Raw genomic sequence first — 12,107 nt, forward strand, 5'->3', positions numbered from 1 at the left:
GTGTCGTGCGGTATGTAGCATCCAATAAAGCCAATTCATTTCCATATCTTCGGAGAAGCCTATGTTGCCATTCTGTTTGATATACAAACAAGAGAGAGTTGCCTCTGCTGTTGTTATCCACAACCTTACATCAGACCAGTCAACACTGTTGTCGTCTTCATCGTTCGCTTCATCTCTATCCTCAGGTGGCACATCCACTGCTTCAGCCTTTGATTTTTGACGAAAGAATATTTTCACGGAAGAGTCCTTCTTTTTCCATCGCTTTACTTTTTTTCCCAAATATTCTTGATCGATCATGGAATACCTTTGTTTACTGAGAACAATGTGATTACTTATCGTTTTAGGACGTGGAAAATATTTTCAATTTGAAGACCTAGACTGGGGTATGCCCAATTTCAGCAGACAGGCAGTGCCACTGGTAGCATGTATTCATGACTTAATAATAGACCAAAGAAAGGGATAGAGCCCAGTGATGATGAAGATTTTAATGAGATGGCAGGGTCAGAACATACACTAATGGGAATTCCATCAAAGCCAGAATCAGAAATACATAGAAATGAATCAGAGGCAGGACAAGAAGCCTGTTCAACTGATGATTTCAGCCACCAAAATGAACTGAAAATATTAGAAAAGGAGATTTCAGAGGTAGAAAATCCTAACATTAAACTTATTATGAGGATCTCACATTTGGGCATTCCATGTCAAATCATCCAGGGGCTGTAACCATGATGTTTTCAGAATGCATTCTTTTTAACACACCTTATACATCATTACCAAATATGATAAATTCCTAAACTTCAATATCTCAATTCCTTGAAAAGTACAAGCTGTTAAAGTTGTTTGGGCGTTTCCCCAAAAATGTGAAGAAAGGGGTGTGGACATCTTTCAAACGATTCTCTAAATATTAACATAGAATTGTACCTGCTTTGGCTATAACTATGAAAATTGGTAGTCCTGCTAAGTCCTGCTAAATTTATTGCTGATACTATAAATTATGATATTTAATGAAGATTAAATAAATTGAACAATAAAGAAAATACTTCACAAAAAGAAGAGCCATTTTATGTTTGAACATCTAAGTGAGTCATATTGACAATGAATTGAAAACTTACTTTGAATACAAGTTTTTAAAACTTATTTTAGATACAAATTTAATTTGTCTCTCACTTCATATTGCTTTTTGCTATTCCCTTTTTACCGTTTAGCATTTGAAAAGGCAGTATATAAATGAATGATAACTTTTTAGCATGACATTTTGCCCTATCCGATTTTTTTGTGGATTTTGTAGGCAAGCTGTTTAAAAGCAATAATGTTTCTAATTTTGATTTTAGTTGAATTTCTGTAAAACAGTATAAAAATCTTGAAGACACATTAAAGAAATGCCTGGATAAAGGAACAAGATGACCAGGTGAGAAGCAGCCCCATCCTCTCTTGCAAAGTGTGAATTTTTCGATCAGATGCTGTTCTTGGTAGAGAAGACAGCCAACCAAGTTACAGAGAGCATAGTTGCTACAGCTTATTCAGGGAGTGGGGGTCAATTTTATAGCCAGCTCTGTGTGCTCTACACCAGCAAGAAAGAAAAGAAAGCTAGAGCAAGCAGATGCATTGCTATCCAATTCATTAAGTTTATGTGACAAGCTGATAAAGAATACCCTTGAACAAGAAGAAGATGAAGTCTCCCTTTACTGCTGTAGTCTCATCCCAAATCTGCATTTAAAGCGATTAATGATAAGTCCTAGCCAACATACTTGCCTCTAGTTGAGAGAAAAAAATTCCCCAAAGAGCTTCGATCAAGCAGAGCTGAAACACTTATTACACCAAAAGAAACCCGAACCTTCCAGGATAACTCAACAAGACTCTTCAATACTTTCCTAGAAAACATAAGAAACTGTAGTGTATACAGTAAACTTGTATCATTGTCGAAAAACTTTTTGAAGAATAAAATTGCAATGTTTTTAATAAATTAAATAGACCGTTTATAATTGTACAATGCATTAAATTAGTTTAGGAAATTGTTATTTCCCTTTATTTTAATGTATTTAATAGACACTTTTTTACCATCTTTTCAGGACAAATCAAGAACAATTCAGCGTCAGATTTTCAAAAAAAATTAAGAACAAACAGCCTAAACTTCGATTTACTGGCTCTTATAAAGAAGAGTGTTATGGTAAATTTTATAAACCTCCCTTAAAGGACTTATGAAACCAAATTTTTGATAATTATTTTATTAGCTACACTCATAGATTCAAAGGTTCTGGTTCTGAATCAAAAAGCAGAATTTCATAAGTCCTTGTCGTTTCTTTTTTATTGCGTGTGAAAAACGACACATTACGCATATTCATTAGGGAATAGGATGTCCTCTTGTGATGTCACAGTGATGGATCCTGATATATAAATGAATAGGTCACGCATTCATTCACGGCATTAGACCTATTCGACTTACGGCCTCATTTTGAAAAATTCTTTTGTACAAAATTTTTGACCTCAGATTCGGATTGAGAGCAATGATTTTAGTCTACTTGGAAGTTTTCATTCTGGTATTGCTCACAATATTGATTTTATGACAACATTAAGATAAAAATTTTATAAGGGATTTGACCGTAATTGGCGACTAGGGGGGTAAAGTTTCCCCCAGAATGATTTTTGTGGTCAAATCTCTTACAAGTTTTCAAACTTCATTGCACTGTAAAATCTAAAATACAAGCACAAATAATATGGAAAATTGGCCTAAAATTATGGTGATAAAACCAAATCTGAGCTTGAGAAAGCCGTATAATTAATTTAGGAGACATTTTCAAAACGAGGCCGTAAGTTGAATTGGTCTATAGTAGTAGATAGTTAGAGTAGAAGTAGCATGGCAAATTCGAAGCACTCTCCAGGTTAAAGTCGTTGCTGGAACATTTGATGGGACCAGTTGCAAGAATACACAGTTTACAGAGGGTATCTCGCTCCATTATTTCCCTGATTAATCTCTGGACAGAACCAGACATCAGCAATGGGTGAGATTTGTTCGCCGGCACAGACAAGGTTTCAAACCATCAAAATACGCTGGGTTGTGTTCAATTAATTTTGAAGACACTTCTTACATGATGAGAAGGGATCTTGCCAAGGAGCTCGAAACAAGAACAAAACTAAAGGCTGACGCTGTTCCAAGCATTGATATAGCCAACAAGAGAGTTGATAGTGGCACAACTTTCCGAGAACGAAAGCCTAAAACAAATCACTCATGCTTTAAAATTAGGTCCTTACTTCTGTAGAATAGGGTCAAAACTTCATCTTCCTCTAAAACTTAAATAAAATTACTTAGGTTTATTTGATCAGAATACGTAAATTGTCAAAATAGAAAAGGGTGATTATAATTACGCAGAAGCCTAGTTCATGATATATGTGTCATATTTAGAAAGAAGACTAGCCTTTATTTTCTCGCAAAAGCAACACACTTTATAGTCTTCAATCCACCAGATTTACGAACGACCCTTGAAAAAATGGAGCTACAACATGAAAGAACTGACGACGAAGAAGCCCACAAAGACTCCAAACTAGACCCTCCAATTGAAGTTCAAACTCTCAAAGAGAAAAAATTTTCCTTCAAAAGACCAACTGGGCAATTCGGAAAGAGAAAGCTGCATTACGTTGTCAACTTGATCAAGTAAGTTTGATGACATAACCACCAACCTCTTTATTTGATTTTTTAGGAGGGAGGGGGGTGGGTGTTGCAGACCATTCCCCCTGGATACACTTAGACTGCTTTATTTTACATTGACAATACAGCGTTGTCCAAATCATCTTACAAAAAGCCTAGCATGTTTTGAAAATATACATTTTTAAAATTGTAGGTCTCATGAGATCTAGAGGGGTCAGCCCTGCCTCATCTTCTTTCTATCTAGATAAACTTAACAGCCTTGTGTTTAGCCAATTTTTGGGTGAGTGTTATTAAGGTGAGTATTTTTCATATGCAGGTTCGTCCAAATAAAGAATGTACAGAAGAGGACAACCAACCAAGCTGCAGTAGGAAAAGGACAGTTTCGGAGACAAGCAGTGTTCAAGATGAACTTTTAGAGTTAGGTGAATACGAGAGTACCGAGTATGAAGATACTGATTGGGTGTCCTGTGAAGAAATTGCGGAGATGTCTGAGGATGAGGAAATGGAGGATGTAAAAAACACTGTAAGGTATGTAAATAATGGCAAAACATGTTTGATATATGGTAGTGTTTGTCACTCTAGTTCATGTTTGCATATAGAGTGCCCCAGGGGGCAACTGCCAAACAGTTTTGATGGCAAAAACATATTCTACATAGAAAAATATAACCAATATGCTCATGAAAGCTAGTAAAATGGGTCAGATTAAAATTCCATAAGTCTAAATTATGGTAAAGATGTGGATTTTAATATCCTGTTTACCTGTATTTTACAAATTGTTTTGATGTTGTATTTATTTATTCTATAATTGCACCTGGTACACAGGCTGAAAATGGACCAAAATTTAAAGTGTTTTTGGGCATGCTACTCAATTTGTTTCGGATGTTCTGCTACCATTGCAGAGCTCCAAATCCAAAAGTTACAATTAAACGGAATGGAACCATGTCATTCAGAAATGCTCACATTGTGGCCAACAGTTTACATGGAGAAGTCAGCCATTCATGCATGGAAGATATCCTGCTGGAAATTTGATGATGAGTTTTAGCATCTTACTGTCTGGTGTGAACATCAGCCAGGTGTTTCTTATGTTCAGGCACATAGGCCTCGCAGCAATATCACCAAGATCCTACTTTCCCCATCTGCGAAAATTTTTGTTTCCCTCAGGTTTTATGCATTGGCACAAGTATAGAGCTGCCCTGATCGACAAACACATAAAAAAATCTCAGTGGTCAGGAGATGGCAGGTTTGATTCGATGGGTCATAGTGCTAAATTTGGTGTTTACACAAAGTTTTAAAATTCCATTTCAAAGCTGGTAAACTTTGAATTGTTGCAGGTATCACAATATACTTTTTTCAAATTAAATTGAGTAATATAGTCACAATAAAGAGTTATACCAAACAATTGCATTTAGAACATCAATGTTTTGCTGCTGACATGTGTGCCAAAATCCTATTAACATTATATACATTTCTGTATCTGTATTTCCAAAAATTTATTTCAATTTACAGAATTTTCCTTTTATTTGTTGAAATGGTTAGTTGTTGAATTTTCCTAGTAACAGTTGAAATGGTTGTTCCACAAAATAATGACGTTTGATTCACATTTAGAAGAGGACATCATTCAAAGTAGCGCATCAACAGACAAAGAGCCAAAAAGAAAAATTGAGAGCAAAGATGGCGGTTCAAAATTGAAGGGAGAGAAGAAGAAATCAATAGATATTAAGGTATTACCCCAACAGCCAACTGCCTCATAAAACTGTAGCAAAATTCGAATGGCAAAGACAAGTTCATTGTCTTCTTCTTTCAAGTGTCCACTTTGCCCTCAGACTTATGCCAAGAAGGCGAATCTTGTACGTCACATTTTTGTTCATTTGGAATTCTGAAATTCTGGAATTTGAAAATAGAGAGGTATGTGTTACAAAAATCTTTAGCTGTGCTCTATTAAAGCAACAACTTGCACAGAGCAACGAAGGGTTCAGTTGTGGTTTGGGTTGTCATTTTCGTCCGAATTTCAGCAAATATGTTCTCTACAAAATAAGCATCTTGGGGCTGCTTGTTCTAATAAATCCATATTCAAAACAACAACATTTGTCTAAGAAGCGATATGAAATTTTTAAAAGCTGGATTAGAAATGTCATGGAACACTTAACTTTCAATTGTCAGTGATGTTCATTGTAATTTATGTTTTGAGACAAATGATGCTCTTTTTATCGCAAAATATTGTGATCTTTGTCATATCTAATACATATCTACAGGACTGTAAAAAACTATTAATGCATCTTGAATATATGGAAATAAGCCATTCCCATTCCTGAAACGTTTCTTTCAGAAGATCATGGAAAATTCTGGAGCTGTGACACCGAAGTGGCTAATGAGTGACCTTGCACCCCAATTCTATGATGCATTCAGTGAAGTCAACAACTGTTGTCCAAAGGGCCTCTTTTGCAGTTGGCATGTTGATAAGACATGGAAGTCTGAAATAAGGCAAAAAATCAGCTGCCAGCAACTTCAAACAGAAGTCTATAAAATGTTGCCTGTTGTACTTGAGCAAACAGATGTTTCTTCATTTCAAGACTACTTGCATGCATTAATGGAGTAGAAGGATCAAGAGATTTCACTAGGTATTTTGAAAAATTTTCGGTTCAGCAAAAGGAGAATTGGGGATATTGCTACAGAGTTGGGGAAGGCATCAACACGAACATGTTTGTTGAGGTTTTCCATTGAGTGCTGAAATACAATTATCAACATGGGAGATATAACAGAAAAGTTTATGCTTCCCTGTTAAAACTGGAGCAAGTTAACAATGATGAAATTTTCCAGCGTTTGATCAAGCTGACTAAAGGAAAAGCACCTTCAAAGCAAGCATCATTTGAAAACGGCACCTCTGCAGCCTTCAGCCTAGAGAAAGTGACGTAACAGCTGATCCTGAGTCATCCAATTGTTGGCTGGTTAAATCTGAGAATGGTAACAACATCTAAAAGGTAACCTGGCATCAACAAAGCTGCGATGAAATACCTTGCCAATTGAAATGCACTGACTGTGGAAGCTGCTGTCATTCCCAATAATATTCCTGTATCAATTTTCTTGATGAATGGCATCACCTGCAAGCATATCCATCTGGTACAAAGGCTACTTATAGTCAGAGGAAAGCAAAAGCCATGTGAAGAACAATACACAGCTGATATCGAATACAAAGATAATTCAATCTCATAACAACTGGTACTGCAAACAATGTTTCTAGGCTGCGAGACAGGATAATCAAATTCCTCACTGAACTGATTTCCGACGTTGGTGAGACAACACTTGTTATCTTAGAAGCTTTGAAGTTCTTAAGCCAGCAAATCTAATCTGCAAGGAACACATTTGATGCCCTGTGAAAAATCAAATTGCAAGAGTTTAAATCAGCTGTAAAGATCGCACCAAATGAAAGTGTGAAAAGGCAACACAAATTTTTCTTCACAAAGTCCAAACACAAAGCAGTGAAAACAAGGATGGGAAAGCCGTCGCTGAGAGAAAAGGAGGACATATGAAAGACACTTAGAAAAATCAGGTTTGTAACATTCTGTTTAATACAGTTCTCATTGAATTGATAAGAGGGAAAGGACAAAGAAAAAAAACAGGAAAAAGACAAAGAGTTGTACCACTTTATGATATTTAATAATATTTAAGAAATATTTAATAACCACAAGATAATGTAAAAATGGCTTAATTCTATCTAAATTCCTTGGCGAAAAACTAGTTTAAAAATTTAGACACATTTGGGGACAATCCATTCTAAATTGCCAAGTTCTTCTAAGTTATGAAAGTTGGGGGTAGACGAGAAAGGGCAACGAAATCAAGCCTTTATGGATGACAATTCCAGAAGCATAAAAGACGTGTTACCTGCTCATCAAGTGTCGTTGCAAGAAAAGTTGCAGTGCAAGATGCAACTGTCGTCAGTATCAGCTAGATTGCACAGAGCTCTGCTAGTGCAGTGGACAATGCAGTGACGATTAAATAACATTACCATCTTTAAAGACTTAAAACCAGAGTCGCAAATCTTCTAGATCATGCATTCTAATTAATAATGTCAGGCAGCGCCAATGAGCAAGAAAATGCTCTTGGGCATTGATTTACTCTAGTAGTGAAAATTTTTAAAACCATATAAACATATATATAAACACAAAAAACATATTTCGCCTCTCAAGCCATCCTAGGAAAAGTTTCAGAAAATTTAATACCAAACCGTTTGCCTGAAATATCGTTGTCATGATAAGTGTTTTGTAATGATTGACTTATCTTTTTTAACATAATCTACGCATAAAACTAGGTATCTGTGAAAAATTCTTTACTGTTATTTGTAGTAGAGTTGTGATAGGGTACCCCTTAATGAGACAGGGTCTAAGTACTCTCAGTCCCAAAATAAAATTTTGGGGCAGTTTTGAGTTAAGTTACCCCAATCTAAAAATAGCACTCAGGGGCAAATTTGAGTTGGGGTCTGACCCCGATCTTTTTCAGTGCATGAAACTGGGTAGTTGTGCGAAATTTCATGATGGTGTCACGATTTGCATGATCAATGTTATAAGAGGAGGAACTTTGTCTATGGGTGCTTATAAATGTTTTTGGGAGCGATTCTCGGTTTTAATTCAGTCAATAAGCTGATTGGATAAGATGGTTTTAAGAAAAAAATGCAACATTTAACGTTACAGGAAGTGTAATTATATAATTAAAAGCATTATTTGGTTTGGGACAAAGATGGTGTCAAATAAATGGAGCAATTCAGTTTTGAAGATATGAAATTCGAGTAATTTGGTTGTTTTTACTGTTATAGTCGATATCGATTTGTTCAAGCTTCAGAATTTTATCTTCGAGCTCCAAAGGAAATTCTTTGTATGTTTGGGCAACATCTGTCTCCAAAAAGCTTGCCAAGACATCAGCTGTAGCATTTATAGATAGTTGGTGATTGTTAGTTAAAATTGTTATCTGGCACGTTAGGGTGAGGGGGCATTTTGCAATTGGCATGCGGCAAATGCAAAATAGGCACTTTATGAACCTTTCCGTACTTGTAGTTGCTAATTTTCTTGTGAAATTTTTGCTTACGCATGTATTGGTAAGGGAACAGATGTCTGAGTTTACTGACTAAATTTACTTGGCTGAAGCTCCTCTATTTCTCTTTTAGAACGTGGCCAGAGTGGTCTAAAGGAACGTCACCCCTCACGTATTTTGGTGGGGATGGTTCATCCAGGAGAAATAACCTTTTTCTCCCAATCCACTGTAACTGTCTTTGGACAGAATAGAGGCTGGAAGTTTGTTTTTCATTTCTTGGAAAGTTGGTGGTAACTGATAAAAACGAGTAAAGTTTAGTTTCAAGGAACATTTGAGGAGGTCACTTTCCTGAAAGGAATTGAAGAAGAAGATGCCAGCAGCTATATTTTATAAAGTGACAGGATCACCTTCGTTTTGTTTTTGGATGAAGATATCTCGGTTTTTATCTTTGTTCCATTTCTTTATTACTCTCACTGCTATCTGTTCTGTTGCGGATACTTTTAATTGAATTGTAAAATAGGGATTTCCTGGAGTTGTGACCTTTTCTTCAGAGAAAAACAGTTGTATATCCTGCAAATTGTATATCCTGCAAATTGAGAGAAACAATCTATTATTAATTTATGTGTAGACGGGTGATGCGTCTCAAGCATGTAATATATACTCTTTGTTTTTTATAAGTTGAAGTTCAGGCTTGTTAATTGAAGTTCAGGCTTGTTAGTCTTGATATTCCGAAAAATCATGACTAGATTGCTTTAAATTTGTTCATAAAATATTAGGTGATAAGTAGTGAAATTGGTAGTTATTCGGCCCAAGGGAAGATATAAAGTTCAAATTGCTAATAAAACGAGTGAGTCATCCATTATTGATGGACGAGTTTGAAAACTGACTGACAAAAAACTGACTGTTCGTTTTTTAAATGGGATTTCTAAAGTCTTTAAAATGCCTTGAACTTGGTCTGGAGTTCTTGTTCAACATTCTAATATGATGTTTAGTTTTTCTACACCCCTTATTGATCCTTATACAAAGGCTGTGAATAATCAAAATGACCAGGCGGATATATAAACGAGTTTTCATGAGTCATCAAAATGGTAGATGTGAGCACTCTTCTGGTATTGGGTTATTTTAGATTAAAAATTGTGTAGATTAAGTAGATTAAACCCATTTCCAAGTGCAGGCATGAAGTTATGGTGCTTGAGGTTTTGTTGGATAACGGAAACCCCTCAACGCCATTACGTCATTTGCTTCCAATGGCCAATTATGTAATTCTATTTATAATCACAAATTAATAGTTGTTATTTTGAAGTTACCAAGCTTCATAAGTTGTTATTTTGCTGACAGCCCTCCGAAACTCTTCTATTAATTTAGTTCCCCAGCCACTGCGTAGCACCTCCTCATCAATGAAAATGGATCGCCATTGGCGATCAATAACTTGCAAAGTTTTGTCAGCCAGTTGAGGACGACTTTTGGCTAGAACTGATGCTGAATCCAATGATGCCCTCCCATCAATTATTGCAGACGGATGGCGGTTTTGTGATCTGATCATAAAATTTGCACAAAACATTCAAATGACGCGTTCTACTTCAGGCAGGAACCTATGAAATTTGAATTCGTTGGATTGAAACATAACATTTAATCCATTGAAGTCACCCAGCACAAAATCCATGAATTCTAAGGTCGCTTTTTTGTACGAAGCCTTCAGCGACTACAATATTTGTTCACCCTGTGGTGCTTTTAATTCAAATGCTTCTGTTGTGAAAAACATTTTTTATTCATTCCAAACTCTGGTCACACATGCAGAAAAGGATAACTATCGAGTTTGGCAAAGCTTCAGAAGTTTGTGGGGGTCACGATGAAAGTAATGCTGGAACTCTTCAAAGCTTGTCTTTTTTGTTTTGGGAGTTGATCTGTTTGAAACTGTTTCTGTTTAGCGCTTTGGAGAGTTCCTGTCTTAGTGTTTTTTAGTTGTAATAAATTACCTGTGGATCAAGTTTCCTGCATCAAGACTGAGTGTATAAAATATAGCAGCTATTTCCCTGTCTGCACTTTTTAAAGATGATGAGGTATCTATAACTTGAATTTCGAAGCTATCTTTCTTTGGTTTTTTCAAGTCTTGCAGCATAACCCTCAACAGAAATATCCTATTTGCATTCTCTTTTGTTTTTGGACAAATGGTTTCTTACAAGACTGTCATACGATAAAATAGTTCTAGACGACAAACATCTGACAGGGTGCCCCATTCAATGCATCCATCCCCTAAATCATTGACCGGAACAATTTGAGCGCAAATTTTTGCCGCTGCCCCACATATTATTAAGTTTACAAATTGGGTTCAATCCGCCTAGACTAGGAAAATGATGGCGCAAGATATCCAATGCAGCATTAATGACAGAGCAACACAAGGGTAAACCTGATTCAATTGGATTTAATATAATTTAACTTTTGCAACTTTTGCACTATAGCCTCTGGATTTTCAATATTACTAATACTTGGGGTGGTATCAAACGAGAGAATATTTGCGGCAAAATCTATTACCACATTATGACTATCAATAACTTTACCTCAGTCAAGATCATCATCAGATATTACAATAGCATTGTCAAAATCAAGGGGTTTCTTGACGTCTAATAGAAAAAGATCATCAATAGGCCTCTCTGTATTTTCAGGTTCGATATCACTTGTTTTAGAGATATTGATACTTTGCAGACACCTTTTTTTTAGCTGGGTTTCAAAATTTTTGTTTGAATATGAAGAAAGATTCTGGCGATTGCCATCCTGTACAAACCGTTGACAAATTCTTTATAGTCAGGTTTTGATGTTTGGTCTTCCTTAGAAAATGAAACTTCCTCAAACCATCAAACCATGGGAATAGATCTATAGATGCTGTCCCAAGGGAGGATCTGTCAACAGAATCGTCTGAGCTTTGATCGTCATGAACTTGGTCCTCTTCTCTCGAATGGGCAAGAATTGCACGACCAAAGTTATCCAATTTAGCAACAAGTCTCGTTCTTTTCTCCATTTCACAAATAACTTGCCAGTTCCTGGCTTCGTTTGTCAAATCAATGATTAAGCGTAACAAAAATATATGATTAGATGGAGACATTTTATTTAGAAAGTATCTGTTTAGGTTGAACAAGCCATGAATTTGTTCTGCAACTTGACTATTAATTTGACCATAGAGCTCATTGATGCAAGCTATCCTCTGCAGTACCTCAACTTCATTAGAGCTGTTTCCCTCATGAAGTCGGTCAAAAAGGGCAAAATGTTGCGCACTATCGGTGATTGGGTGACAGTTAGCATCTGCATCTTTTCCTAGCTTTGAGAATGAATTAATCAAAGGAAATGATAGCTGTAGGTCTCCTTCATTTGCCTTTTGGACATTCTCCTCAGTAGCCTATGCAGTAATGCTTTTGTTTGGTGAAAAGAAAAATGTCAAAATTTCTGT

The 12,107-nt window shown here is 36.1% G+C and overlaps 1 long non-coding RNA gene across 1 annotated transcript; it reads left to right on the forward strand.

Moving 5' to 3' along the window:
• The first annotated feature begins 56 nt into the window (after positions 1 to 56).
• On the forward strand, positions 57 to 11,001 carry LOC148957753 (uncharacterized). The gene is made up of 2 exons (XR_016145093.1): positions 57 to 3,649; positions 3,960 to 11,001. It is a non-coding gene; the product is annotated as an uncharacterized LOC148957753 (long non-coding RNA).
• The last annotated feature ends 1,106 nt before the right edge of the window (positions 11,002 to 12,107 follow it).

This window comes from Rhopilema esculentum, chromosome 20 (genome assembly GCF_057945365.1).
Source record: "Rhopilema esculentum isolate cy_ngs chromosome 20, ASM5794536v1, whole genome shotgun sequence".
NCBI lineage: Eukaryota > Metazoa > Cnidaria > Scyphozoa > Rhizostomeae > Rhizostomatidae > Rhopilema > Rhopilema esculentum.